Source organism: Myotis daubentonii, chromosome Y (assembly GCF_963259705.1).
Source record: "Myotis daubentonii chromosome Y, mMyoDau2.1, whole genome shotgun sequence".
Taxonomy (NCBI): Eukaryota; Metazoa; Chordata; class Mammalia; order Chiroptera; family Vespertilionidae; genus Myotis; species Myotis daubentonii.
In genome coordinates, this window is record NC_081862.1 from 16,679,995 (window position 1) to 16,685,305 (window position 5,311).

At 45.4% G+C, this 5,311-nt stretch overlaps 1 pseudogene; it reads left to right on the top strand.

The window, feature by feature from the left end:
* The first annotated feature begins 2,862 nt into the window (after positions 1-2,862).
* On the top strand, positions 2,863-4,361 carry LOC132225507 (acyl-CoA-binding domain-containing protein 4-like; annotated as a pseudogene).
* The last annotated feature ends 950 nt before the right edge of the window (positions 4,362-5,311 follow it).

The window sequence follows — 5,311 nt, forward strand, 5'->3', positions numbered from 1 at the left end:
TATAAACCTCTTCTATAAAAACAAAAGAGGGGGAGAAGAATGTTACATGTTGAAATTTAAAAAAAAATGCAATGCAGAGGGTTCTACAGCAGCCAAAAGGCATTGGGCTTCCTGTACAATAGCCTCTGCCGACTTAGTCCAGTGGAAGGCTACAAAAACCAGCCAAGTTTTACCAGATCTAGTAATGATGTGTGGAAGAGGTTGTATTTTGTATCTTTCCAGAAGAAGCAGTACAGACAATTTGGGTACCAGAGTGTTATGTGGGTCACAACAATGGACTCAGAGAAGCTCCTTGTTCCATCGTTCCAAAGACTGAGAGTTGCCCCGATGACAGAAAAGCAAAAAAAGAACAAAAGGAAGGCTACGCAAGGGACCGAGGTGCCAACATGGGGTCAGCTGAAGAAGTTAACAACTGAGGCTCAGCAGATGGTAGAAAAGCAAGAAGTGGAAGCTACTCCCTCAACCATGTTTCTGGCTATGTTAGCATTGGTTAGCTGCCAGTCTTGAGCAGCCATGTCCAAGGACTCTGAGGAAATCAGGAAAAGAAACTTTCATTTAGTAGGAAATGTTACTGTAATTTGATTTCTCTCTTATTGTTGTGTTGCATTGGTATTGTTTTGTTACTGTTTTAATAGCCAGAGTTTTGTTCTTCATGTTTGTTTTAAAACGTTGACCTATCTGTAGTTTGGGTTTTGCATTGGCATTGTTTTGTTATTGTTTTAATAGCCAGAGTTTTGTTCTTGATGTTTAAGTTTTACTTTAATTATGGTAGCTTTTTGTTCTTGATGCTTAAGTTTTCCTTTCATTATGGTAGCTTAAAAACTGTCATTATAGTAGTTTAAAAAATAAAAAAGGTGAGATGTGGGGAGCTGTCGAGTGAGACTCCTTCCACATTCTGCGTGGAGTAGGGTTCGGTATCTGAAAGAGGAGCTGCACAACAAATGAGAGAAAACAACACGAGATAATTTTGCAATGTTGGGGGACCAGGCGGCAAGTCCCAAAGGACTTCTCCCGTGCTCAGGCATCACCAAGCTTTTATTGATCTGGGATGCCCCCATAGCATAGCCCTTAGGAAGGTGACCCCCTAGTAACAAGCAGACTAGCCCATCAGCAAGGATTTACATAATAATAAATGGGGGAGTAGTTTCAGCTACCACTGTCTGGACCAACAGAGGTGGCGCCTAGCTCCGAGCTTTGCTAGGGCTTCAAAGGCACCCAGCCTTCAGGGGGCTTTCGGGGAGTTCTCTGTCTATGCTTATCAGATAGTGAAGGCAATAAACAGTTTCCCACATCTCCCCCTTATTTTTTCTTTAAAAAATAATCAAGTCCCAATTTCAATGTCCAAAAGTTCTGAGTCCATGTTTCAATGTCCAAAAGTTCATGTGTACATGCCAGCAATGAAATGTTGGTTCTGGATGGTGGAAAATGCAGGTCCGGTCATTTCTGGTCTGGTCCTGGGCAACCTGCAGCGACGCACAGCTGCTGACCGTTACCATGGCAAGGTGTCTTCACCATCTCCATCTCTGAACTGTCTCTCCTGTCTTTGTGGCTGGCTTTCTGTGATCCGTTGTTACAGGAATCCACATGGTCTTGTAGCTGTTCTCTGAAAGTATACAAACATATTCTCGACCAAAGGTTAAAGGAAAAAAAAACCTTACTTGGGGTCTTTTCTTTAGCATGATCTTTCCCTGGCTTAGCCTGGCATAATGTGTGTGTTTTTTGGGTGTCTCACTATTAGCATTATAAACGAAAAAATTTTTTCTCTAAATGTAATTTAGTTACAGGATCTATTTCCTTACATGGTATTCTTCCACTATATTTTTCCACTATCCCCCTTTTTTTTTTATTTAATTAGGAGACTTCTTGGAAATTTTATAATGCAGTCTAGATAGCTTTATTAAATATTAATTTTTTGCACGCAAAAAAATGAACCTGAACATGCTTTAGGTTCATAGCATATTTACCATGAAATGAAAATTTTTGGTTAATACTATATGAGTAATTACTTATTTCAAGTTAGCAAAATTTAATTAATTTGAAAACTTGACAAGTATTTTACTGTCAAATTTAATATTCTAACAATGATCTTAATTTACACTGTAAATATTAATTGAAAAGGATCACTTTACATCCTTGTGAAGGCTCTGAGCATTCCTGTTGTTAGGCTAGATTTAGACATAGGGTCTGTTAGCCAAGCCTTTGTTTTTCTGGGTACTATTTTCAACTGGACCAAGTCTGTTCTGTTATTTGGTTCCTGATCTGGGCTGGGCATGGGAAGCAAGAAGCAGCCATGGGGACAGGAGACCTTCCTCAGAAGGGGCGAGTGTTCCAGCCCCTGCACAATTGGGGGGGTGAGGATCTGTGCTCCACCTCTGTTGAGCCCCAAGTTTTCTCCTACTGGCCCCCGGTTGTGCCTGTCTTAGGTCGCCCCACCCTGTGGGGTCTTACCCGTCGTTGACTACCAACCATCTCTGGGCCAAGTAGGGTGATGTGAGGTTCAGTTCTGTCTTCTTGTTAACCTATGTCCCTCTGGCCTCCATGCCCAGCAACTGCCTTTGGATCCCCTCGCCTGCTGGCGGGGTCCCAGCATTGATAATAGGGAACCCAGGTTTCTTCTCCAGAGAGGGCCCAGCTTATGCCATTGGGCCAGAGACAGATCCATGGTACCAGCTTTTCATGATCCCAGCTTGAACAGAGAGCTCAGGTAACAGCTGTAGGCAATTGGATTCCTCTTGGCAAAAAAAGTCAAGATAGGTCAATACAGAATGCTTAAGTGCCTTCCCCAGGAGGCCCTCCACACAGTGGAAAGGAATAAATCCCTTCATGTCAAAGAATTAATTTGTCGTCTCCATTCGGGCCCGACGGGGCCGGGAGGTCAGTAGGAAGCCCTCGGCTAGTGGTGAGAGGACCCAGGGGTCCGGGCAGGGGTCTCCGTGGGAGTTGCGCAAAAGTAGGGTCCCAGGGCTCAGAGCAGCTGGAGATGGGTACCGAGAAAGAAATCCCGGAACCGGACTGCCAGAAACAGTTCCAGGCTGTAGTCAGAGTCATTCAGAACCTGCCTAAGAACAACAGTTATTACCGCCCCTCCTATGAAGAGATGCTTCGATTCTACAGCTACTACAAGCAGGCTACCATTGGGCCCTGCGTGGTCCCCTGGCCTGGGTCCTGGGACCCCATTGGATGATATAAGTGGGATGCCTGGAACAGCCTGGGTAAGATGAGTAGGGAGGAGGCCATGTTTGCCTACATCACTGAGATGAAGGTGGTGGCACAGAAGGTGATCGACACAGTGCCGCTGGGCGAGGTGGCAGACGACATGTTTGGTTACTTTGAGCCCCTGTACCAGGTGATCCCTGACATGCCGAGACCCCCGGAAACCTTCCTGTGAAAGGTCACAGGTTTTGAAGAGCAGGTACTGAATGGAGATACTGGGACTACCCCAGAGTCTCCCTGCCTTCCCAAGGAACCAGCAACCCGAAGCCCAGAGTCTCAGCCACCCAGGGACCCAGACTCCAAGGTTTTCTGTGATTCCCTGGAGCAGCTGGAGCCTGAGCTGGTGTGGGCAGAGCAGAAGGGCGCCCCTGGAGGAGAGCCTGACAGCAGACACAGCCCTGTGCCCCCAACAGGGAAAGCAGAGGCTCCCCTCCGGTGCTCGGCCTTCGCCCCCCAGGCTCTCAGGTCCCACGCTGCTCTTCTTCCTCCTGTGGCCCTTCATTGCCCAGTGGCTCGTCAGGCAGTTTCGGACCCTGAAGAGGTGATTCTCAATGGAGGAGTCTGCAGCCAATGAAGGAGGCTATGTGCCCCCTGTCCTGCTGTGCCCGGAGCCTGCCAGGGTTTAAGAGAACAGCATTGGGTTTAAGAGAACAGCATTAACCCCACCTGCCACCACTACCAATCAGTGTTTGCCTTGGCACCCCTCCCCTAATGGGGAGCACGGCAAATAAGACCCCACCCTTCCCACAGCTTCATGGGATGCTTCCACCGTCCCCCCTCCCCCCTCCCCAGTCCATCCCGGGTTTCCTGGGAAGGCTGCAGTGGCAGTGCCTGTCCTGGGGGCGGGGCTGCCCATCTCTGCGTCTGCCCGCCCCGACCCTGGGTCACCTGACTTCTCCCGGCCCTGCCTCTCCCCGCGGAGGCCTGGCTGTCCGGCAGGTTGGGTTGGGCCGGGTCCTGGGATTGGTTGCCTGGGGCCTGGGGGAGGCCCCGCCGAGCTGGGGGAAGGCAGAAGCAGGCCCCGGGAGGGCGAGCGCTCCGAGTGCTGGCCTTCCTCTCCCGCACACACTCAGGACGTCTTCTCTGAAGATTCACTTACAAATGAATGTTTCACTAAATAAAATAAAACAATCTTCTGCCATCTAAAAAAAAAAAAAGAATTAATTTGTAAGTTTGTTTGGGATAAATGCACAATATACTGTTGTAAAGCATCAAAAATTATTAATGAAACTTGTAGAATAATACCATGTAAGAATATTCTTTGCTCTAGGTCATGACAACTTAATTTTAAACTGGCTGTCTCAAGGTTTGGAATGAGGAACCTAGTTAGCAAAAAAAAAGCCATTTACAGAAGCAGAGACAGCATGCTATCTAAATTACAGTTCTGGGTGAACACATTATCTAGAGTCCTTGGGTAACCTAGGTAAAACTTAGGCATGTTCTCTGAATTACAGTTTTTACCTGAGTTAATTGTTACCATACTTCACTTTACCATGCCCCAGGTGGTCTCTGGGCTGTTGGTTGTCTGGTTTGTCTTCCTCCTGTTGGATTACGCTTGGAGAACTTTAACTTAAAAAAAGAAAAATCTTTCTCTTTTACACAAAGTAACTTATAGGGTTACTTCTTGGATGTTGACTGATAGTGCCGCAAGGCCATGTGACTGTGCTTATTTTCAGATTTGGTATTTTAACAGCAAATCATTAGATTATCCTTTAAATATTAGTGGAAGATATTTCAAAATATTAAAATTTCTCCTTTTTATTAAATTTAAAATAATGTTTTTAAACAGCGTTCCTTTTCGGCTTATTTGCATATACAGAGGGATCATGGGAAGCCTTCAGTAACTTTTTTTTTTTTTTTTATTGCTTAAAGTATTACAAAGGGTATTACATATGTATCCACTTCAGTAACTTTTTAGAAGAATTTTACTTTACTAGGATTCAACTGCTTACAAAGATTAGTAAATTTAGTAGTTTTATGTTGATACACAAGATGCAAACGCTGCTTCACTTCCAGCCTAATTTAAAATGCAGCGGTGAGGAGCTTTTAAATAAAAGACATTGCTAGTTTAAATAAAGACTTTGCTACTAATAAATCA